The 25246-nt window shown below is 41.6% G+C and overlaps 8 non-coding genes across 8 annotated transcripts; 3 read left to right on the top strand and 5 right to left on the bottom strand.

Annotated features, from left to right (window-relative positions):
* Positions 1-4482: 4482 nt before the first annotated feature.
* On the top strand, positions 4483-4628 carry LOC113143768 (U4 spliceosomal RNA). Its single transcript, XR_003297091.1, has one exon. It is a non-coding gene; the product is annotated as a U4 spliceosomal RNA (small nuclear RNA).
* Positions 4629-6746: 2118 nt separating this feature from the next.
* trnaq-uug (transfer RNA glutamine (anticodon UUG)) lies at positions 6747-6818 on the top strand. Its single transcript has one exon. It is a non-coding gene; the product is annotated as a tRNA-Gln (tRNA).
* A 4745-nt stretch (positions 6819-11563) lies between these two features.
* On the bottom strand, positions 11564-11645 carry trnas-gcu (transfer RNA serine (anticodon GCU)). The gene has a single exon. It is a non-coding gene; the product is annotated as a tRNA-Ser (tRNA).
* A 6023-nt stretch (positions 11646-17668) lies between these two features.
* On the bottom strand, positions 17669-17742 carry trnat-agu (transfer RNA threonine (anticodon AGU)). Its single transcript has one exon. It is a non-coding gene; the product is annotated as a tRNA-Thr (tRNA).
* Positions 17743-18246: 504 nt separating this feature from the next.
* Positions 18247-18334, bottom strand: trnay-gua (transfer RNA tyrosine (anticodon GUA)). The gene is given in 2 exon segments: positions 18247-18282; positions 18298-18334. It is a non-coding gene; the product is annotated as a tRNA-Tyr (tRNA).
* Positions 18335-18832: 498 nt separating this feature from the next.
* Positions 18833-18905, bottom strand: trnaa-agc (transfer RNA alanine (anticodon AGC)). The gene has a single exon. It is a non-coding gene; the product is annotated as a tRNA-Ala (tRNA).
* Positions 18906-19590: 685 nt separating this feature from the next.
* Positions 19591-19663, bottom strand: trnam-cau (transfer RNA methionine (anticodon CAU)). The gene has a single exon. It is a non-coding gene; the product is annotated as a tRNA-Met (tRNA).
* A 1080-nt stretch (positions 19664-20743) lies between these two features.
* trnaw-cca (transfer RNA tryptophan (anticodon CCA)) lies at positions 20744-20815 on the top strand. Its single transcript has one exon. It is a non-coding gene; the product is annotated as a tRNA-Trp (tRNA).
* The last annotated feature ends 4431 nt before the right edge of the window (positions 20816-25246 follow it).

Here is a 25246-nt window from a genome sequence, read left to right as displayed (position 1 = left end):
AGTCTATTTACTGTAACGTCATAACGCTGCTAAGTTATGCTGTTTCAAGTCACATTGGGAATGAGATTTGTGTTGTATTGTCTAGTGCACCTGTTGTTACACAAGGTCTAACCTTAACTACAGTGTGTTTTCTTGCTATGATACAGTCACTCATCTATGTTTATTTAATGACACTGAAACACCTTCTCCTATTACGCCCCTGAAGTCACATCATCTTTTCTCAACACATGGAGCTCTCCTGTAGAATCACTACCACCCAAAGTGGGGCTCAAACCTAACCCTAACCCTGAGATTAAGAATATCATGCTCTACTGACTGAGCTAGCCAGACTGTGTATAACACACATTTAACTGTAAATGTGGTATACTTGGATCCACCTATGTTCTGCCAATTGACTATTAGGTTAATGGAGAATATTTTTGTAGCTGATTCAATGTTGTTACTGTTACATGTACATATTCAAGTAGAAAATTACTTTACAAAGAGAGAGACATTGAATGTTATCAACGTACAGGGTAGAAGTCAATACATGAAACTGTAACCACACCTTCAGCTGGAGACCTGAATAACATGTTCATAGAATGGAATCAAGCCTTGAGTCTGGTGCCTTAGACCACTCAGCCATCCTGACACCTTTTGATCATACTTGTGGGAAAGCTGATTCAATTCAATTAAATTCAATTCAATTCAATTCAATTCAATTCAATTTTATTTGTATAGCGCCAAATCACAATACAAATCATCTCAAGGCACTTTACAAAAACTAAAACTAAAAACCCAACAATTCCCTTATGAGCAAGCATTTGGCGACAGTGGAGAGGAAAAACTCCTTTTAATGGAAGAAAAAACCTCCAGCAGAACCGGGCTCAGTTTGGCTGGCCATCTGCCTCGACCAGTTGGGGTGACTGGATAAAGCAGAGAGAAGAGAACAGCAACAATAAACAACAAATAGACACTGCAGGTTGGTGGGACCAGTAACCGCACATCAGCGATATGCCGCTCTAGGACCAGGGACACCTGCAGAAGGTACAGAGAGATAACAGAGAGAGAGGGAGAGATCAACAAACTAGGAGAGAGAGAGAGCACAAGGTTAGTGATATTCAATGGTAGAATATAGATGTGAGGTGGGAGGAGAGGAAGAGAGGGGAGGGGAAGGAAAAAAAGGAGCGGGGGGTTAGGGTAGGGGAGCTCAGTGCACCAATGGTCCTCGGGCAGTCTAGGCCTATAGCAGCATAACTAAGGGATGGTTAGCAGCATAACTTCAGGGTTGCCTGAAGCCAGCCCTAACTATATGCTTTGTCAAAAAGGAAGGTTTTAAGTCTAGCCTTAAAAGTACAGAGAGTGTCTGCCTCCTGAACCCAGGCTGGGAGCTGGTTCCACAGGAGAGGAGCTTGATAACTAAAGGCTCTGCCTCCCAGTCTGCTTTTGGAAACTCTGGGAACCACAAGTAGACCTGCACTCTGAGAGCGAAGTGGTTTGGGATAATATGGCACTATGAGGTCTTTAAGGTATGTAGGAGCTTGATTATGAAGGGATTTGTATGTGAGAAGAAGGATTTTAAATTCTATTCTGTATTTTACAGGGAGCCAATGAAGAGAAGCCAGTATAGGAGAAATATGATCTCTCTTGCTAGTTCCTGTCAGGACTCTGGCTGCAGCATTCTGGATTAATTGGAGGCTTTTTATGGAGATATTGGGACATCCAGATAGTAATGAGGTACAGTAATCTAGCCTTGAGGTAACAAATGCATGGACTAGTGTTTCTGCATCATTTTGAGACAGGATGTTCCTAATTTTGGCAATGTTGCGCAGGTGAAAGAATGCGGTTCTAGAGACTTGTTTTATGTGTGAGTTAAAGGACATGTCCTGGTCAAAAATAACTCCAAGGTTTTTTACAGTAGTGCTGGAGGCCAGGGCTATGCCATCTAGAGTAGCTATAATGTTAGAGAAGTTATTTCTGAGATTTTCTGGCCCAAATACAATGACTTCTGTTTTCTCTGAGTTTAAAAGTAAAGAGTTACTGGTCATCCAGACCTTGATGTCAGTTAGACAGGCTTGAAGTCTGGTTAACTGGTTTGAGTCCATTATCTGAGGCTAAGAGAAGATCGTTGGTAACTTTTAACAGTGCTGTTTCTGTACTATAATGTGCTCTAAATCCTGATTGAAAATCTTCAAATAGTTCATTCCTGTGTAAGTGGTCTGATAGCTGCTCGGGGGACGCAGGAGACAAGGGAGACGCTGGAGACACTTCAGGGGATCCAGGCGACTCTAACCCTGGCGGCCGAGGAGGCTCTGGCTCCGACTCTGGCGGCCGAGGAGGCTCCGGGAACATTGAGGGCATGAGAGGGTCCGGGAGATTAGAGGGAAGGACAGAATCCAAGATGGGCTGCTTGGGGAGCTCTGGCGGCTGCCGCGGCGGCAGCTCGAGGTACGCTGGTGGTGGCGCTGGCAGGTGAGGCGGCCGTGACAAGGGAGACGACCGGGGAGAGGGAGACAGCCGTGGCCACGACTCGGGAGGCTCCGTAGGCTCGGCCGGGTGCTGCTGCTGCTTGACTGGCGGCAGCGTAGGTGGGCCTGGGAGCGGAGGCGGGTTCGGCAGCTCGGGAAGCAGAGGCGGGTCCGGGAGCCCTGGGAGCAGAGGCGGGTCCGGGAGCCCTGGGAGCAGAGGCGGGTCCGGCAGCCCTGGGAGCAGAGGCGGCTGCCTCTTCGGGGGAACTGGAGACTGAGGGGCTGAAGGGGCGCCTCGCAGTCGACGCCGAGGCGCCGGGATAGGCCGGCAAGGAGCCTTGGTTGCGGCACCGAGGGACTGGGACTGGCGGCGGCGGCGCCGGCACTGGAGACGAAGGCAGCGGCGGCTGCTGCGGGCCTGGAGACAACGGTGACAGCTGCTGAGGCGGCCGGGGAAGCTGCTGCTGAGGCGGCCTCCGCCGGGGAAGCAGCTGGCGATTTGGCCGCTGAGAGCGCTGAGACGGCCGTGGAGGCTGCTGCAGAGGCGGCTGAGACGGCCGGGGAGGCTGCTGCAGAGGCGGCTGCCTCTTCGGGGGAACTGGAGACTGAGGGCGCCGGTGGCTGAGGGACTGAAGGGGCGCCTCTCAGTCGACGCCGAGGCTCCGGGATAGGCCGGCGAGGAGCGGGCTGAGCCTCGGCGCGTGTGGCTTGGCTGCGGTGGCAGGAGTGATTAGGGAGGATAATAGGATTAGGGGATTTGCGGTTCCGCGGGGGGGGGGCAGGCAGGATTAAGGTAATGCAGTATGCGGACGATACGACGCTACTGTTGGATTCGGAGGATAGTTTGAGATGTGCATTGCAGATATTTGAGGATTTCGGGGAGGCCGCCGGAGCGAAGCTGAATAGAAAGAAGAGTCATGTGAAGTGTTTTGGGAAAGAGATGGACAGGAGGGTGGAGGAGGTGGAAGGCATTGGCTACTGTACAGGGCCACTGCGGGTGTTGGGGGTGTGGTTGGAGGAAGGGAATAGAGGGGGAAAGAATTGGGAGGAGGGAATAACGAAATTAAGGGGGGTGCTAGGGAGGTGGAGGAAGAGACAGTTGACACAGACGGGGAAAATACTGGTGGTGAAGGGAGAAGTATTGCCTGGACTCGTGTACCTGGCCGGGGTTTACCCGCTGCCGGCTAGTAGGAGGGCGCAGGTGCAGAAAATGATTTTTGAATTTTTAATGGGGGGGGGGGGTATGAGTGGGTAGGTAGGAGGTGTGTGATGGCACAAATAGAGAGGTGGGGGGGAGATGTTCCGGAGGTACAGTTGAAGTTGGATGCGGTGTTTGTGAGAGAATGTTTGAAAGGGGTGGTGGAGGCAGAGCGAGCAGGGACAGGGCTCGCGAAGTTTTGAGGGTGAATCCTGAGGTTTTGGAAGGAGGGGTGTGGAGGAGTGTGAGAGGGATGTACGAGACGGTGAGAAACAAGAGGGAGGAGGCGAAAGTGGTGGGCATGACGGCAGAAAGGTGGGTGAGGGTGCAGCCCAAGGGGGTGGAAAATGGTCTAAAGGACTTGAACTGGTTGGTGGTGCTCAGGCGACTGCCTGTGAGGGAGAGAACGCACAGGCACGGGCTGAGCAGTACGGCGATTTGTCCTAGGACGGCGTGTAGGCGGGAGACGGATGTGAGGCATGTGTTTTGGGGGTGTGATTTTGCGGGTGCGGTGTGGGCAGGGGTGGACAAGATGGTGCGTAAAGGGAAACCAGGGATAAGGGTGACGTGGGGTATGGTGGAGAAAGGGGAGGGGTTGGAAAGGGAGGAGAAATGTACAGGGTGGGTGCTGTGGTACTGTATCAGCGTGGTTAAAAGGACGTTGTGGACTGCCAGGCAGGAGTTGGTTAGGGAGGGAAGGGAATGGAGGGTGAGGGAGGCGGTGAGGTGGGCTGAGTGTGGCATTGCTGCTGGGAGCAGAGGGGTGAGGGGGAATGCATGAGAAGAGGTTAGGATTACACTGAGGGGGGGTTTTGTATTGATTGTATCATGTGTGATAGTTTTATGCGTGTAAGATGTGAAATAAACTTTTTCAGAGGTTATCCGAGGTTTGATTATTGCTAGATGAAAACTTTACCCAATACCCCGCCTTCACGACTTGCAATATAGTCGGTAATGGCAATTTTTGTTGGTCTCTAAGGAGACTGATGATGTGCTGAATATCAAATTTGATCATTTTGCAGTTAATACCTGTATATGACTTAGTCAGATAATCTAAATTCCTTATTATGCTGAGCCTCCTCATCCAGAAATTGGTGAAGACCTTATAACATTAAATGAAGAGAGAGGAAGGAGGAGGTACATCAGCAAGAGAAGTGCTGTTTACTCTGATAACATGAAGACTCACTGTAAAAACTCACATTTACCTACCCAGAGCAGGTTTAAGGACCTTATCTGGCACCAGACCACCTCTCATCACGACACATTTTAAAGTAACACAAACACTGGTTTGTCTTTTTAACTGTGCTTCTGTTGAACTCAGATATGTTTTCTGGTGAATAGAAACAGTGTTGGCACCTTGTTCAGCGTCAGTGAGAGGTTGAAGAGTTGCTGGAGTGCGCCTGCAAGCTGCCCAGCACAGGCTTTGGCAGTGGTGGGGAATGTACATCCTGAGTTGCTGGTATGGCCCATCTTGGAGTCGGAGGTGTTCCTGAATCTATGAATAACTCTGCAGTTTAGCTCTGTCCTAGCAGCAAGACTGCACACTTTGGGCACACATAGAGCAGAGCACTGTAGGATGAAATAGCAGCTATGCTTAGGTGTCTGGTTCAACTCCAGCTTGAGGGAATGTTCTTTGGTTTGGTGTCCTGTGAATTGGTTCATTTTCAATGGATGTAAAGAAAAGAGCTTCAGCTGTGTCAGTTTCTGCATCCATGAAAAACCTGAACGCCAAGCCTCTCTGTGCTTCCTTTGATGACTGTACCTGACAAAGATTAGTCTGTAGAAGTCCATCCATGGCTAATAAAATGACTCTATAGCAGAGCTTACAGAGTGGAGGATGTGGTTTAATATGGATGATTTTCTTAGGTTGCTGGTTCAACTCCAGCTGAAAGATTGTGCTTTTTGGTCTAGTGTCCTATGTATCTGCTCACATTGATGGATGTAAAGACAAGAGCTCCAGCATTCAGTTCAGTCAGTTAATGAGCCAAACCCTCTCTGTGATGAATTGTGGGAGTTTCAATAAAAGAACACCGGACTGTAGAGGGGCAACGGATCTCACTCTCCAACAGACTCATCCAGCTCTGCTGCCACAGTGAACAGTATAGGACTTCATTTATACCGTTCTCAATCCATTTGTACAACAACTCATCCTTTTACAAACAGATAATTCCATTTTATTCGTGTTTGTTATTGCACCTTATTCACTCATCCCACCTGTTAATATGTGTGTATACAGTGTATACAGTCAAGCCCAAAATTATTCATACCCCTGGCAAGTTCTGACTTAAAGTTACTTTTATTCAACCAGCAAGTTTTTTCTTGATTAGAAATGACACAGGCGTCTCCCAGAAGAAAATAAAATGATGGACAAGAGGCATCATTGTGGAAAAAATTATTACTCATCTTTTATTTACATTTGAACAAAAAGTGGCATGTGAATAAAAGTAACTTTAAGTTAGAATTTGCCAGGGGTATGAATAACTTCGGGGCTTGACTGTATATACTCCTATTTTTCTTGTAGAGTTATATCACTTTGTATATTAGTGATTCTCAAACTGTGGGGTGCGCCCCACTAGTGGGGCCTGACGCCGTGACAGGTGGGGCACAATGAACGGGAGTAAATTAGTCTAATTTTGTGTATATCCTAATTCATAATTTTCTTTACTGACAGACACCATACACGCAAAATAATTTGATAATTAATAATTAATAATTTCACCGGCATAATCAATATAAAAGCAGTCTCTAACCCGTTGTCCTTTTGCTGGTCCTCTCTTTCTGAGGGTCTTTCACCTCTTGAGAGTCTTGAGAGTCTCTCAGTCTCCAGAGAATCTTGAGAACGAATCAGAGAAATCTCTGGTCGTGTCTGTCTGTGTACTGTCTTTTTGTGTCTTGCTGCAGTGATTGGGGAATACATCTGGTTGGACCATCATCGTACTTGACATGATGTGGTTTGGTCCAGGGGATCCATCCTCGCTGGTGACTGGTTCACAGTCCCCTGACTTGAATCAAACTTGGAATGAAGAAAACGAGTAATAGAGCAAAGGTTCTTCACATGGTCACTGCCTCACGTTTCTGAGAACAAAAATAACACATGCCAGGGTCCCATGGTGTAATGGTTAGCACTCTGGACTTTGAATCCAGTGATCTGAATTCAAATCTCAGTGGGACCAGCTTAAAAAAAACAGCAAGGTCTTGTTATGAAACATGACTTACAATGTAGCTACCAACATAATGAAATTGTGAAACAGACAGTTCAATTCCCTTTACTGTGATAGTGCAGTCTCATTGGTCTGAGTGATGCAAGACTAATTTTTTTTCTTTAAGTTAGTAAGTTTTAAAAATGTTTTATAAAATGGGAACAATAATTTCTTTTTCCTCCCAGCAAGAAGTCTAGGGGTAATCATGGACTCAGACTTGAATTTTAACAGCAATATTAAATTAACTACATCATCAGCATTTTACCATCTCAAAAATGTTGTCAGGTTCAAAGGGACCATGTCTAAACCAGACTTGGAGAGACTCATCCATGCATTTATCTCCAGCAGGTTAGACTAGTCTAAAGGCCTGCTCACAGGGCTCTCAAAACTAGAACCACGAAGTACAACCACATTACTCCTGTTCTCAGATCTCTGCACTGGCTTGCTGTCGCTCAGAGAATGGACTTTAAAACAGCACTTCTTGTGTATAAGTCTCTGCACCCATGTACATCTCTGACATGTTGATGCCGTATGAACCATCTCAACCTTGGAGAAAGAGTGTTGTTCAAGTAGCACGGTGAGGTTACAGGGAGTAGAGGTGAAGAAGGCGGAGGATTTTGAATATTTAGGGTCAACCGTCCAGAGCAACAGAGAGTGTGGAAAAGAAGTGAAGAGACGTGTGCAAGCAGGTTGGAACGGGTGGATTTAAAAACAGAAAAATGTTTAAACATTTGTTTTATTTTCTAACAAGTGGAGGTTAAAGTGTGTAAATGGGTGTGGAAACTGTACAGAAATACTGGGGAGGTATAAAAAGTAATGTGTCCATTTATTATTGCAGAAGAACTAAATAGAAGGACCTATATTCAGATATAATGGCTGTACAAGCTACAACAATGACCACACAAACTTTTATAGACAACAAAAATACAAACTGCATTAAATACAGTGGAGGTGCACCTATTGTTTACTTCAGTGGCTTTGTTAAAATGTCCAAATAAAATAATACCCTGAACCACACACAGTAATTCTCTTTTTTTAAAGAGGACCTCCTTCAGGATAAAGTATTTTCTTCTGTGCTTCAAGAGCAGTGTAAAATTTCATTGGCTGTCACTGAATTTCAACTATACATGACTGGCCCCAGACAGACTAACTCTTCTTCTATTCTATACAAAGAATTAGTCTGGAATGTCTTTGGTTGAGATCAATTTACAGGGGGGTGGCAATGGACACAGAATAAACGAATGAGAGAAATGAACGATATGACGTGTACGCTATCAGATGCAGCTACACAGAGATTGTGTCATAGCTACATTTCGTAAGCTCAGGCTGAGTTTTCCATAAGTGATATTCAACAGTCAAGGCAAGAGCTCTGTTTTTGCCTGGTTTCCAACCAGGTACATTTGCGTGTGAGGTGAACGTGATGATCACTACACTACAGAAACTGACACAACCTTCAGACTTAGAACATGGCACTGGGAAATGCAACATCATACTTAGTGTATAAGCCCATAAGACACTTTATTTGGAGAATCTAAACTCAAATGATCCAACTGTGTGTCATCTTTAGGAAATCATAAAGGAGCCCTGAGAGATTTCTTCAAAACATACAGTTGTGTTCCTGTAGTGTAGATGTTAACATGTTTGCCTTACACACAGACGGCCCCTGCACCAGCCTTGAAAGTTGGAAAAGTACTACAACATGGTAATTTACAGATGTTTATCCATTGGCTGGGAATCCAACCCAGACCTCCCACGTGGCAGACAAAAATTCTTCCATTGAACCACCAATGCATCTGGCTCGCCTAGACACTGATGTCTCCGCAGCTTGACACCTGGTCTTCTACATTTGATAGAGAGCAGTTTGTCCAGTGTCCTCCCTGGATCAAACATCTCCATGTCACTGAATTAGTCTGGAATGTCTTCAGCAGAGATCTGGAGGCGTGGGTTCAAATCCCACTCCTGACAAGCCAGATCTGCTTTGATGTGTCTCAAAAGTTGTGTCAAACTGCTTTAAACCACCTTAAGGATATTGGAATATAGTGCAGATATTGGTGACCCACATCATGCCAGTCTCATGAAAGAGGACATACCCAAATATAACCAAATTAAATTAATGACAAGTGGAATCATATACATTATTAACTCTGTAACACTGAGTCAGATGTGACCACTTAAATGTTTTTTATCAATACTGAAATATTAATTTTGAGATGATATATTGAATAAATGTATCAGTGCATACAGATTAAACCTAAACACTAAATAATGCAAGGTAAAAATTACAATAAGGGCATGCAAAACAAACAGATAATCCCACTGCTTCCATAGTCCCATATAGATTGGATGGGACTGGACTTTAAGGCAGTGACACCAACCTATAAAAACTCAGCTGAAAACAAAGTTTAAAGTGTATTCCACCTTTTTGCAAGTGCACTGGATTTAGGATAGTCTCCCTGAATCCTTACAAACTCTTGTAAGTTTTTTGACCTTCCAGAATAGTGATTGAAGCTAAATATAGCTAAAATGCAGAGTGGAGGGGAACAGAGTGCAGCAGAAGTGTGCTGGACCCACCATCCCAAGGTCGATGGACTAAAACCATCCTCCGTACTGAAGCAAACATAATACTTGAGTTACTCCTGAAAGGAGTTGTTTTGCAGGACACTGATCAGAGACTTTTTGCAGTGGTCTCAGCCTATCCACCTGTTCCTGAAGGAGCTCATCATGGACTACTACAAGTTGAGTCTACTGGTCAGCCTTCTGTGAGGCACGACAGGTTAGTGAATACCCAGCTTCTGGAATGGCCAGTAATAACCATCGATAGTGATAACCCATGGATCCTTCCACATAGTAGCTGGTACACTCTCTGAAGAGCACAGAGAACAGCTGATGAGACCTATGTGTAGAGGACGAAACCAAAGTCACCTTCAGTGAGTGTGTTACTCCTCTTCTCTGACCTCGTTTTCTGAGGTGGCATTTTCGAAGCATGTGTTCTTTTTAGCCCATGATAAGAAAACTGAGCCTAGTTTTGCTACAGGTTTTTTCTTCCGTTAAAGGGAGTTTTTCCTCTGCACTGTCACCAAGTGCTTGCTCAAAAGGTATTTGTTGGGGTTTTGATTTTTGTAAAGTGCCTTAAGATGATTGTACTGTGATATGGCGCTATACAAATAAAATTGAATTGAATTGAATTGAATTGAATTGAGTGATTGAAGGCAAATCAATATTAGTTCTGCAACTGAACACCACAGGTAAAGAAACAGTATTATCTGTATTGAATAGACATTTTCCATCAATGGAAAATCTATCCTTTCAGCAGATTTCTTCACACTTGGAATAGATCTAGAGGCTATTAGAAAAGGTTATGCATATGAGTCTGAGACAAATTACAGCAAGGTAGAAAATAAGAGGATTAAACTGGGATGAACTGGTGGATGGAAGTGCAAGCTTATGGGGACATTTGATTTTCTAAGTATAAAGCATGACTGTTCTATCATTGGCTGACCAGCACCATCAGGATCATGCTGCTTATTGCAAGATGTAACTGAAGCAAAGCTCTGTATATTTAAATAATGACACTTCCCAATGTGGGACTTGAACCCACAACCCTGAGATTAAAAGGCTCATGCTGTACCCACTGAGGTAACCAGGCTTCACTTGGGTAACCTGAAGCACTGTTTTTCCGATTGTGACATATGCCACAAACACTTTTTTTGACAGTGTACAGTCATTAATATTGGAAAAGGTTATGCATACATGTGTTAGACAGATTACGGAAAAGGTCAAACATAATCTCCTTAAAGAAGAAGAAACTGCAAATTTAGTGCAAAGTTAGTGCAGCTGCATGTGTCTTTGCTGGGAATCATTTGCTTCTGTCTGGCTCTAACACTTTACCAGTCCAGCTTTAGACTGAGCTTAGCACTTCCTGTTCCATTAATACACACAAATACAGAAAGAAATACATGCAGCTCTTCAACTATGTAGAAAAACATTTGAAACATTTATTTATTCATATTCAGTTTATTATCAGCTTTTATTTCTTTTTGTTGTCCATAGAAGTTTGTGTGGGCATTTTGTAGCTAGTTCAGCCATGATGTTTGGTGTTAATTCAGAATTTAGGTTCTTGTCTTTAGTTCTTCCTCAGTACTAAACAGACAAATGACTATATCTTCCTATTACTGCTGTACAGTTTCCACACCTAGTAACACACTTTAACCTACACTTATGTGCAGAGAAATGTTTCATTTCAAAATAAAACAAATGCACATATTTCTGTTTTAAATCCAGCAAATTAAGCTTCACTACAAATTGTAGTGGCTGAGTGGTTAAAGCAATGGACTTGAAATGCATTGGGGTCTCCCTGCGCAGATTTGAATCTCCTCAACAATGAGGTGTCCCTTAGGAATCATAATCTAGTGTTAGTGATGTGTATACTTTCCCTCTTGAGTTGACTTTCAAATTAAAGTGGTAGTGGTGTAGACTGACCACATAAAGTCAGTATGTTGTCTGCTGTTGATGTCAGTTATACCCTCACTCCTATAGACAATTCACGGTCACCAGTCAACCTAACATGCATGTTTTTGGACTGAAGCACCTGGAGTAAACCCACACAAGGATGGGGAGAACATGTATATTACATTCTTTTATTATATTCTTATATTTATAATGATTTGTAACAACACATTTATAATCAATAATCTTTGAACGCCCAATAAGAGCATTCCCGACGAGGATGGGATTCGAACCCACGTGTACAGAGCACAATGGATTAGCAGTCCATCACCTTAACCACTCGGTCACCTCGTCACATTGCTCCAAATGTTTAAAGTAGTTGATCTGTGCAGAATTACAAGAAGAATTTCCAGGTTTACTGCCACAGTAACTCTAATGTCTAATTCCAGTCTAATGTTACTGCACTGATTCATAATCTGTCACCATGGAACCACCGTATGAAAATAATTCAGGTTAAACTGAGCTCTGCCCTGTAACTATGATCAATTGTATGACCTGCATAAGACAGAAATCTTAATATTAACTGCTCGACATAGATTGGATAACACCAAGGTCATGGTTTCCAGCCCCCATACTGGTCATTGTTTTGAAACGTCTGTAACTTTAGAACGGAGCTGAAATGCATCTGACAAAAGTCTAAAGTGTGAAATGTAATTGTAGAATCCAATCGTCTCTGTGCTCTACCCCTATTTCCAGGAGCAACTGAGGGCACAGTGGATATGGAGGATCATAAATGACTTAAGATGTAAAGAAATATCTACATATACCAACAAAACTCTATTTAATCAATGAATACATGAATAAAAAACAGGATGGCCTCAAACTTATATTAAAGAATAAATATACACTGACATAATTACAGAAACAATTAAAAGCAATTCATTTAAACTTTTCCCTGATGGGAAACCAGAGACACTCAAGTAGAGTAGAATTGTAATATGTGGTGAAAAGGGCTAGAGGTCAAATGTGTTTTTCATTTATTTTAATGTAATGTATATGTATATATAAAGGTGGGCACCGAGGGCCAAAGCCCTGATTGTTCTCCAACTATCCCTGCCTTACCCCTGCTGACTACCTGGATCAGGTGTGTTCTTGAAGGTACCAATTTGTTTTGTCTTCCACCATTTCCACTCTGAGAATGTATGTTCCAGCTTGTGATTGGCTGAACATACCTGATCTAAGTAATCAGCATGTGTAGGGATAGTGGGGAAACAAGCAGAGCAGGGACTTTGGAACTTAAGGAACGTCATTAGTAGACCGAACTACAACACATCCAGCAGGAGTCAAACGCCAACCACAAAGGGACTTGAACTCTCAATATTCGGATCCAAAGTCCGATGCCTTGTGGTCAGAGACAGAAACCGATTAGTCATATATACAGTCCTAAATTATTCATACCCCTGGCAAATTCTGACTTAAAGTTACTTTTATTCACATGCCACTTTTTGTTGAAATGTAAATAAAAAATGAGTAATAATTTTTTCCACAATGATGCCTCTTGTATATCGTCTTATTTTCTTCAGGGAGATGCCTGTGTCATTTCTAATCAAGAGAAAGCTTGCTAGTTGAATAAAGGTAACTTAAAGTCAGATGTGATGTCACACCCTGTCCGCAATGCTCGGAGTGGAGCTCCTCCCACATTGACACAGATCATTAATGTAGACAGACAGAAAAACAGAAATGGGTATTGACAAAGTTAGTCAGCTATAGATAGATAGACAATAACAGAGAGACACAGAACGACAGTCAGAAGAGAAAAGCACAGAAAAGCAGATAAAATACACATATATAGACAGAAACACAAATAAAAACAAAGAAAGACAGAAGAACAAAATGGAAAAACAGAGACAGAGAGCAAGAACGATGGATAGAAAGAGATACATGCAGACATAGAGTGGCAGAAACACAAAATCAGAAAGAAGGAAAAAGAAAAGATAGACAAAGAAATGAAAAACAGAGGGACAGACAGTATAACAAATAACATACACAATAGAGAGAGACACGACGACAGAGACATGGAAAGACAGAAGACAGACAGAAACAATAACGAGAAAGAGAGAATTAGACAGAAAAAGAGAGATACAGATACAGATAGTTATAAACACACACAGACATCTAAGAATAGACAGAAACACAGAAAATGAAAGTCTCAAATACACTGAAAAACAGACAGAAAAGCAGAACAAAGATATATATTAATACATATCTTGTCAGTGAAGACAACATATTGATGTCTCATTAAATATGAAACATGCTCTGACAAGATATGTATTAAGAGAGAGCTGGGATAGGCTCCAGCAGGTCCCGGTGACCCTGGTTAAGGAATAAGCAGGTATTGAAATTGGATTGATGGATGGAATGTGTGTTTTCTGTACATGACACTTGATCTGAGTTTCATTTCATTAACACAGGGCCCACCAAGGCTTTATCTTGTCACTACCACATTTTCAGTCCTGCTGCTTCCAAAGCTGCTATATTTGTTCTGATCTAAACGTTTCTAAGTTCATAGTGTAACATGCTGAACTTAAATGGTGAACCTGGTAAATAATATTCCTGTGAGATAGGATAATGAAGCTTAGTGAAATGATAAATTCATCTTTCCAAAATAAACATTTCCATTTTTGCCTGCAGATTTAACTAGGAAAGCAGTTGCCCTGTGTGGTCGACCTTTTTGCAATTGGTCCATTGGATTTAGGGTAGTCTACCAAGACCTTTAGTCTCACACAGCATTGGTGGTTCAATGGAAGAATTCTTATGGCAGCACTTATGTCTTCCAGCTTTCAAGGCTGCAGGGGTGAAACGTATTAACCTCTACATTACAAGAATGCAGCTGTATGGTCTCAAGAAATCTCTCTGGTCTCCTTTATGATTTTCTAAAGACGACACACATTTGGATCATTTGAGTTTAGCTTCTCCAAAGGAAGTGGCCTATGGGCTTATTGTACAATGTTGCATTTCCCAGCAGCATGTTCTCAGTCTAAAGGTGTGTCAGTTTTTGTAGTGTAGTGGCCATCACCTTTATCTGGCATGTGAAAAGTCCCTGGTTTGAAACCGGGCAGAAACAGAGATTTTTGCATTATCTGTTGCGGAAAACTCAGGCTGAGTTTACCAAAGGTAGCTGTGACCCAATCTCAGGTGATTAACTTGAACAGTTTCGATTCTCCTCCCAGACTATAATTTGTTTTAGTATATTAATTATTACTATAATAATTATATTATATAGTAATTATTATAACTATAATTTGTATAGTCCTTGTTTCTCCTTTGTTTCCACACACCTTTAGTTATATTTATCTGCAGCAATAAACTATTTTCTGCTTAACTCTCTTCCTTCCTTATGTGTTTTGTCTGCACAATTGAGGCCTGCACTTGTATTGGTACTAGTCACACAGTGACAAGAACTGACTCTGCAGAGAGAATTCTTTGTCTGAGAGGCTTGTAGTTTGTATGGGGTCTGTCATGGGGGGAATTTCAGTTTTCCTGCCTTAGCCTACAACCTTAATGGCAAGTCCTTGACTGCCCCCTGCGGAGATGAGCTCATATCCCTTTTGACCGTGAAAAGACACTTCTATTGGAGACGCTAAAATCAAGTGTTCCCAATGTGCATGTTAGTTTGAGGAAATCATAATGGAAACTCACCATATTTCATTGTAGCCAACAACTGTGTTTCTGTAGTGCAGTGGTTATAATGTTTGCCTCACACATGAAAGGACCACATGCAGTGGATTTTAAAAATCATCACCTAAACCTTAACAAACGCATAATTTGCACTCACAACTAATTATGTGTAGTGTGTCCTGTTTTATGTAACACTGTAATGAGACAATATGGTGAAGGGCACAAGCAGATATTTTGTACATATAAACATTTCAGGGTTTTTACAGAGAAGTTTACAAGAACCCAAACAACACCGGGCTCATCTGGGATTCAAAACCTGGACCTCACACCCAAAGTGAGATTCATGCCCCTGAACAAATGAGCCATGTGTTGGTTTATTATCCTTCACATAACAGCTCACAAATCCTCTGTTTTGTAGTGTTTTTATTGTAGATATTTAGGTTTATATTTATGCAAACATACATTCAGTGTGGAACAGACATTGTACCTTTGTTGTTGCTGAAGGAGCAACCTGGTCTGGATGACTATTGAGGTTACTTGAGGCTTGGCTAATTTTTTTTTTTTTCCAAAATTCTATGTCTCTCTCTTTATAAAGTATTTTCTACTTGAATTTGTACATGTAACAGTAACAACATTGAAACCATCCTCTGCTACATCTCAGTGTTGCAAATGTGATACTGCACATCTGTGTTGAACTGGTTAAGTATGATTCGCTCTTCATCCTCCTTTCCTTGAAACTAAACCAGTATACATGCATTCTGCATTGATATTGAAACTGTGAAATGAGTATTTGATTTGTCCTTTGTGCTGCTACTTACTTTAAGGTGTTTGGGGGACTGTCTCTGTAGATTTAACTGTGGTGTCACCGTCAGGCTGTTTATTCTTGCGTTGGGTCACAGCTAACATTGGTAAGCTCAGGCTGAGTTTTCTTCAACAGTCAATAAACAACCTCTTTTTCTACCTGGTTCCAAACCAGGGTCTTTTCACTTATCAGCAAACACGAGGACCACTACAGTACAGAAACTGACACAGCCTTTGGTATCAGAACATGGTGCTGTAAAATACAGAATTGTACAATAAGGCCATATGGCACTTATTTGGAGAAGCTAAATTCAAATTTTCCAAATGTGTGTCATCTTTAGGAAATCATAAAGGAGATCTGAGAGATCTGGAGATCCCACATGGCAGGCGTGAATTCTTCCATTTCATCACCAATGCATCTGCTCCTCCTACAAGCTGATGTCTTCACATCATGACGCCTGATCTGGCCATGAGACGTCAACATTCTCACTGTGCGCTGGGCACTTACCACTACCAGCTACTGAGAGGGGCTGCCACAAACACACCCAAATGAAAGTAATTAAAGTGGAATCATATACAATATTATTACAATATTAATATACAGTATATTCCTGTTACATTGAGTCAGATGTGACCCATCCATCTTCTACAGCCGCTTATTCCCTAACCAGGGTCACAGGGATCTGCTGGAGCCTATTCCAGCTCTTTTTCAGGTGGAAGGCAGGGGTACACCCTGGACAAGTCACCAGTCCATCACAAGGCCACATAGAGACACACAAAGACAAATAACCTCACTCCTACAGGCAATTTAGATTAACCAATCAACCTAACATACATGTTTATTGGACTGTGGGAGGAAACCAGAGTACCTGGAGTAAACCCACACAAGCACAGGGAGAACATGCAAACTCCACACAGAAAGGCCAGGTTGCAAACCCACGACCTTCTTGCTGTGAAGGAACAGTGCTAACCACTCAGCCACCGTGATGCCAGACTCAGATGTGACCACTTTAATATTTTGTATTAATACTAAAATATTTATATAATATTTATATAATACAGTTTTTACATCTTTGTAGACAGAAACAGCAACAGACTAACTCAACAACAGCAACGCAACAGTCATCCAGGCCAGGTAGCTCCTTCAGCAACAACAGAGACTGACTGTTACCCACTGAATGTCCACGTAGTATATACACAGAGGCTTCTTTTCAAATCATTTACACTCATCAACCTGTGAAATTAACACATTACCTGGAAAACTATGCCATGCATGAACTACCAAACTGAACAGTGAAATGAACTACTAACAGATTTGGACTTAAAGGAAAGTCTGTAAGTTGTTGCAACAGTGCTGTTATTTCCTCTGATTGATTTTTACAGCAGATGTGTCTCTCTCTCTCTCTGTCTTATATGGTTTCTGTCTCTTTCAATGAATGATGAACAACTCCTGTGCAGTCGAGCTGCTTCTTGTGTCAATGACACTTCTGAAGGTGTCTCTGTAACATCATGTCCAAGAATGTTTAGACATTAAAGAGATCAAAGGTCTCTCAGAGTTATGACACACACACACACACACTTTCTGACTTTACAATGATGCCTCTTGTACATCGTCTTATTATTATTATTGTGTCATTTCTAATCAAGAAAAAACTTGAAAACTGGTTGAATAAAAGTAACTTTAAGTCAGAATTTGCCAGGGGTATGAATAATTTCAGTTAATGCAGAATATCTTTGCAGGTGATTCAGTGTTGTTACTGTTACATGTACATACTCAGGTAGAAAATGACTTTACAAAGAGAGAGACAGAATGTTATCAAAGTACAGGGTAGAGCTCAGAAGATTAGTAAATTAGCTATTTAGAAAAATCTGGGTTTGTTTATAGTGAGTTATTACTGAGGCACTGCTGAGATTTGAACACAAGATCTCCTGTTTACTAGACAGGAACATTAACCAACTAAGTCACAGTGCCACTTACAAGCACATTTAAAATATATCTCCCTTATTCCACAATGTCTGAGTTTTAGACATTGGAACATGCAAGAACTGATTTTAGCTCTTGAGCCTAGAAAGTCCAGAAGGACGGTCCCTGTTCATATTTCCTTCCTGTCTCCTCTCTCCATTCTCCTGTTTCATAAAGGATTCATGTTTGTCAGCTCCTGTTCAGTGAACTAAATTCTCCAGTGAATGTCTGTAATAATCAGTATATTCCAATAGTAACTATCTGTGATTAGTTGTATGACCTGCATAAAATGAGATGCTGTACATTTTTTACCAGTCTGTTGTTGCCACATGCCGTGGATAAGTGGTTAGCACTGTTGCCTCACAACACGAAGGTCATGGGTTTGCAACTAAAATCTACTATTACACAGATGCAGAAACTGACATTACACCACACATCAAATGTGTCATCAGCTCTTGATTTTACATCCATCCTATGTCAGCAGATACACAGAACACAAAACCTTAACAATACTCCTTCAAGCCGGAGTTGAACCAGCGACGTAAGGATAACTGCCACTTCAACCTACAGTCCTCCACTCTGCCAACTGAGCTATTGAAGGAAGCACACAGGGGTTTGGTGTTGAACTTTTCCACAGATGCATAAACTGACACTTAACTACACATTTGATACCAAAGCTCTTTTCTTAACTGCAGGATAACTGTCACTTCAACCTACAGTCCTCCACTCTACCAACTGAGCACCTTGGACAGCATCAACAATGTTGCAATTTCATTGGCTATGATTCCTGTATACAACTGGCCCCTGTGTGGAAGGCAGCTATGCTCACCACTACACCACCATCAAAGTTTTTACTACTCTTCTGAGGTATTTTCCATCCACCTCATCTGTTCTGCTCCTTGGCTCCTGTACTTCTGCTTATGGAAAACATGTCAGTCAGGAAAGCAGGAGTGAAAGGATGACAGCACTTTTGCAGTTCACACTCACTCTGTCTATAACACATTCTGCTGTCTTTGTCTGGACTGAGTTCATACATGTACAAATATGAAAGCAGATATCTGATAATACAGAAGTCTTAAGATTGGGCTTTAAAGACTTGTGGAGAATGTGGGCATCGATCCCACTACCTCTTACATGCTAAGCAAGCGCTCTACCACTTGAGCTAATTCCCCCACATCTTAACGATGCGGATCCATAATCCAGTTTACAATTTGCACAGACTGTCCACATGTTTCATGAATTCAGAAAGACCCTGAACTATGATCTTTTTATCACACTGAGCTAGTTTGGACTTTTCATGACCCTCTGGGTTTTTCAAACTAATCTGTTTTTTAATAGTCTAATTTTGAATTTTCTCAAAATTCTGACTTTTTTTGCTAGGAGTTCTGGCTTTCTTCTCAGAAATCACTTAATTAGCATAACATAACTAATTCTTTTTGTTTCATGTTCTCATTCTTGCACCAGAATAGTTTAACCAATAAGCAGATGGAACTTTCACATGACTTGCAGTGATGCATTTTGGTTTGCTTAATAAGCTGAAGCTCTTCAGCAGTCTGATTTCTAACTATATCCTCAATATATATGACTGCACACAGGTGTAGATGGGGGGTTGGCACTTATGTTCCTCAAGAAAAACTGCACTGCTTGTTTTCCAAATATAAATGGTGTACCCACTGCTGACTAACTGGATCAGGTGTGGGCCATCAGAACCTACTTAATTAGTCATCCGCCCTTATCTGAGACAGGATGGTACAGCTTCTGATTGGCTAAACACATCTGATACAGGCAATCACTAGTATAAAGGTGAAGGAACAAAGGTTGCACCCTCCTGTTCTAGATGAACCATAAAGAAACCCCTGCCTCGTGTGAGGTTTGAACTCACAGCCTTCAGATTATGAGACTGACACGCTGCCAACTGCACCAACGAGGCACAAAAAGCTGTGACACTAGACAGTCACAAGTCAACTACTTATAATTTAGCTTATTTACAGTTTTTATCCATCCATCCAGCCATGATCTACACCCACTTATTCCTAATTAGGGTCACAGGGATCTGCTGGAGCCTATTACAGTTTTATATACAGTTTTAGGATTGATACAAAACATTAAAGGAAGCACACAGTGGTTTGGTGTTGAACTTTTCCATAGATGCATAAACTGAACACTAGACGCCAAGTCTCTTTTCTTAACTGCACAAACTGCATGTATAGTGAGTAATGCGCTTGTTTAGTTCCAGGGAAGAACCAAAGAGGATGAAGAGCCCATCATACTTAACCAGTTCAATGAAGAGCAGCACCAACCAACTGCCTTGCAACATTAAGGTGAAGCAAGTGAAAGTGAAAGTGACTTATATGGCCAAGTACAGTGAGTATTTGTGCTTTTTAACCCACCCAAGTGCACACACACACACACACACATGCATGTACACACACACACACACACACACAAACCCCCCCAAATTAATAGTTAATTACTGTATTACTTTATTAATTACTTTATGAATTACTATTAATCAATATAATTTAAATAATCTCAAATTTAATAACTGCTGTAACAACTGAATTTCCCCTTCGGGATTAATAAAGTACTTCTTCTTCTTCTTCTTCTTCTACTTCTTCTTTATGATTTTCTAATGACGACACACATTTGGATCATTTGAATTTAGCTTCTCCAAAGGAAGTGGCTTATGGGCTTATTGTACAATGTTGCATTTCCCAGCATTTCCCAGCAGCATGTTCTCAATCTAAAGGTGTGTCACTTTCTGTAGTGTAGTGGTCATCTCCTTCGTCTGGCATGTGAAAAGTCCCTGGTTTAAAACTGGGCAGAAACAGAGATCTTTGCTTTAACTGTTGTGGAAAACTCAGTCTGAGTTTACCAAAGGTAGCTGTGACCCAGTGACAGGTGATTAACTTGAACAGTTTGGATTCTACTCCCAGACTATAACTCTTAATGCTTAAGATGATGGGCTTGAATTCTGTTGAGGTCTGTGAACACACTAGTCTTTACAGTGGACTCTGTGGCGCAATGGTAGTGTGTCTGACTCCAGATCAGAAGGTTGCGTGTTCAACTCACGTCAGGGTCAAAGTGTTTGCTTCTTCTTAGAATGTTACAACATCAAAAGTGTGGTGTACTGACCACAGGGAAATTCACACAGTGATCATTAAAATGGAAAGCTAAGTAGACCAAGGTCTTACCTGAACTTGCTGCTATTATTGTAGGCGTCTGTAGAAGTTACCAGTGGTGTACAGATCATTAGGAGCATGTCCTGTTTGGTCTCACAGATTTAAAGTAAAGAAGGACTACATAGCAGGAGGCTGTCTAGCACAGTGGTTGTGTGTCTGACTCGTGATCCGAAGGTTGCGTGTTGTGTCTTTACAATGCATGCTACATGAGACATTTGTAGCAATATACACATTCAATACATCCACATAATCAACAGAAAGTCAGCTAAAAGCTCATCAAAACAAATTTTAGGAAAATTAAACACAATTCAAACAATGAGCAGTTAAATGGCCACATACAACAAGCTAAAGGTGCAACATCTAAAACATAAACTCCAGTTGGGTTTAGAGGGAAATGAGAAGGTGGATGCACTGGCTAAACAAGCCTTGAAAAGACAGGATATAGGATTACAGGCTCCTCTTTGTAAGGCTGAAGTGATTTATTTGTTCAGAAATGAACAAAATTTGGCAAGTACATTGGGATAGATGTGAAACAGGAAGATGTTTATACAGTATACAGACACAGGTAGGAAAAGGAAAAATTTGGGGCTGGAATCAACAGGAAGAAAGCATCATAACTGGATTAAGAATAGACACACTACGTAACAATGGGAAGCATCCAACAGGATTATGGAGGAATTGCAATAAGTCAGATACAGTTAAACGTGTGTTCTTAGACTGTCTATTAACAGCACTTAAGAAGATAAAACAGGATGATTTTTCATCATAGGGTCTTCTTGGGAAGGTTAACTTAGAAATATATCATAGATTTTTTAACAGAAATAGGTTTTGTTGAAAGAATATAGTTTTTTGTCAGACCTCTGTTCCACACTCCAGTCCAGTTGGTGGCACAAATGCACCTTTAAGCTGGATTGTCAACCACCATTAAAAAGAAAGAAGAAGAAGAAGAAGAAGAAGAAGAAGAAGAAGAAGAAGAAGAAGAAGAAGAAGAAGAAGAAGAAGAAGAAGAAGAAGAAGAAGAAGAACAGAAAAAAAAAATCACAACAAAGAAACAGGAAGGAAGGAAAACCGACCCGGACCACAGAAGTAACGACCCCACCAACAGGAACGAGGTTGTCCAGTCCCCTGTTCCCAGCAATGAACAGGTCAGTGTTCAGGACTTAATCGATAGAAAAGGCTTCATAAAGATGCCAGAGTCAATGGTCCGTGTGTCATCTGTTTGAAATCTGTCTAAAATCCAGTCTTTATGTTGATGTATTTCCGGGTGTGTGTTTTCTTGGTTTCACCCAGTCCTGAATAAAACAGCTTAGAAGTAGGTCTGAGCCATTACCCAGCCAGTTTACTAAGGATGAGTGTTGACACTCTGATATGCTACTTATGCTACTCTGTATTTCCATTTATTTCCATAGGTACACAGGAAGAGAGAACATGGGAAAGAACACTGATTAAAATGATACGTGATGAACAATGGAATAGATTCATGGAATTTATGGACTGAACTTGTCAGTAACAATGTTTGAAATTTGTTACATCATGTTAGAGTTTGGTACTAAGTTCTATAGTTTGATGGAAGACTTGAGAAAATATCTCTGTTTTTGCAGTTTGAGACATCAGCTGTTCACCACAGAGTACTTAGCTGCAAGCTATCATCTTGAGCTTGCTGAGGTTACTATGCAACCAGGGCAAGAAAGTCTGCTTCAAAGGCCATTTGGTCCTCAGAATGGAATCAGTCGGAGTTCCAAGACTTCTCTAACCTGCAGGCTCAGAGTGTCTTTGTCACCAAGCTGGTGTACACACTCTTACGCAGGTCAATTTTCTCAGTCTTGTGGTGGTTGACAGACCAGGGTCTGTGTGCCACTGAGTTGCCGTTAATGCAGAATATCTTTGCAGGTGATTCAGTGTTGTTATTGTTACATGTACTACTCAGGTAGAAAATGACTTTACAAAGAGAGAGACAGAATGTTATCAAAGTACAGGGTAAAGCTCAGAAGTTAGTAAATTAGCTATTTAGAAAAATCTGGGTTTGTTTTAGTGAGTTATTACTGAGGCACTGCTGAGATTTGAACACAAGATCTCCTGTTTACTAGACAGGAACATTAACCACATAAGTCACAGTCCACTTACAAGCACATTAAAATATATCTGCCTTATTCCACAATGTCTGAGTTTTAGACATTGGAACATGCAAGAACTGATTTTAGCTCTTGAGCCTAGAAAGTCCGAAGGACGGTCCCTGTTCATATTTCCTTCCTGCTCCTCTCTCCATTCTCCTGTTTCATAACGGATTCATGTTTGTCAGCTCCTGTTCAGTGAACTAAATTCTCCAGTGAATGTCTGTAATAATCAGTATATTCAATATAACTATCTGTGATTAGTTGTATGACCTGCATAAAATGAGATGCTGTACATTTTTTACCAGTCTGTTGTTGCCACATGCCGTGGCTAAGTGGTTAGCACTGTTGCCTCACAACATGAAGGTCATGGGTTTGCAACTAAAATCTACTATTACAAAGATGCAGAAACTGACATTACACTACACATCAAATGTGTCATCAGCTCTTGATTTTACATCCATCCTATGTCAGCAGATACACAGAACACAAAACCTTAACAATACTCCTTCAAGCGGAGTTGAACCAGCGACGTAAGGATAACTGCCACTTCAACCTACAGTCCTCCACTCTGCCAACTGAGCTATTGAAGGAAGCACACAGGGTTTGGTGTTGAACTTTTCCACAGATGCATAAAACTGACACTTAACTACACATTTGATACCAAAGCTCTTTTCTTAACTGCAGGATAACTGTCACTTCAACCTACAGTCCTCCACTCTACCAACTGAGCACCTTGGACAGCATCAACAATGCTGCAATATCATTGGCTATGACTCCTGTATACAACTGGCCCCTGTGTGGAAGGAAGCTATGCTCACCACTACACCACCATCAAAGTTTTTACTACTCTTCTGAGGTATTTTCCATCCACCTCATCTGTTCTGCTCCTTGGCTCCTGTACTTCTGCTTATGGAAACATGTCAGTCAGGAAAGCAGGAGTGAAAGGATGACAGCACTTTGGCAGTTCACACTCACTCTGTCTATAACACATTATGCTGTCTTTGTCTGGACTGAGTTCATACATGTACAAATATGAAAGCAGATATCTGATAATACAGAAGTCTTAAGATTGGGTTTTAAAGACTTGTGGAGAATGTGGGCATCGATCCCACTACCTCTACATGCTAAGCAAGCGCTCTACCACTTGAGCTAATTCCCCCACAAACTTAACAATGCGGATCCATAATCCAGTTTACAATTTGCACAGACTGTCCACATCTTTCATGCATTCAGAAAGACCCTGAACTATGATCTTTTTATCACACTGAGCTAGTTTGGACTTTTCATGACCCTCTGGGTTTTTCAAACTAATCTGTTTTTTAATAGTCTAATTTTGAATTTTCTCAAAATTCTGACTTTTTTTGCTAGGAGTTCTGGCTTTCTTCTCAGAAATCACTAAAGTAGCATAACATAACTAATTCTTTTTGTTTCATGTTCTCATTCTTGCACCAGAATAGTTTAACCAATAAGCAGATGGAACTTTCACATGACTTGCAGTGATGCATTTGGTTTGCTTAATAAGCTGAAGGCCCTTCAGCAGTCTGATTTCTAACTATATCCTCAATATATATGACTGCACACAGGTGTAGATGGGGGGTTGGCACTTATGTTCCTCAAGAAAAACTGCACTGCTTGTTTTCCAAATATAAATGGTGTACCCACTGCTGACTAACTGGATCAGGTGTGGGCCATCAGAACCTACTTAATTAGTCATCCGCCCTTATCTGAGACAGGATGGTACAGCTTCTGATTGGCTAAACCCATCTGATACAGGCAATCACTAGTATAAAGGTGAAGGAAACAAAGGGTTGCCACCCTCCTGTTCTAGATGAACATAAAGAAAACCCCTGCCTCGTGTGAGGTTTGAACTCACGGCCTTCAGATTATGAGACTGACACGCTGCCACTGCACCAATACAAGGCACAAAAAGCTGTGACACTAGACAGTCACAAGTCAACTACTTATAATTTAGCTTATGTACAGTTTTTATCCATCCATCCAGCATGATCTACACCCACTTATTCCTAATTAGGGTCACAGGGATCTGCTGGAGCCTATTACAGTTTTATATACAGTTTTAGGATTGATACAAAACATTAAAGGAAGCACACAGTGGTTTGGTGTTGAACTTTTCCATAGATGCATAAAACTGAACACTAGACGACAAGTCTCTTTTCTTAAACGCACAAACTGCATGTATAGTGAGTAATGCGCTTG

Source organism: Mastacembelus armatus, unplaced genomic scaffold, assembly GCF_900324485.2.
Source record: "Mastacembelus armatus unplaced genomic scaffold, fMasArm1.2, whole genome shotgun sequence".
Taxonomy (NCBI): Eukaryota; Metazoa; Chordata; class Actinopteri; order Synbranchiformes; family Mastacembelidae; genus Mastacembelus; species Mastacembelus armatus.
This window is presented reverse-complemented; position numbering and strand designations above follow the sequence as displayed.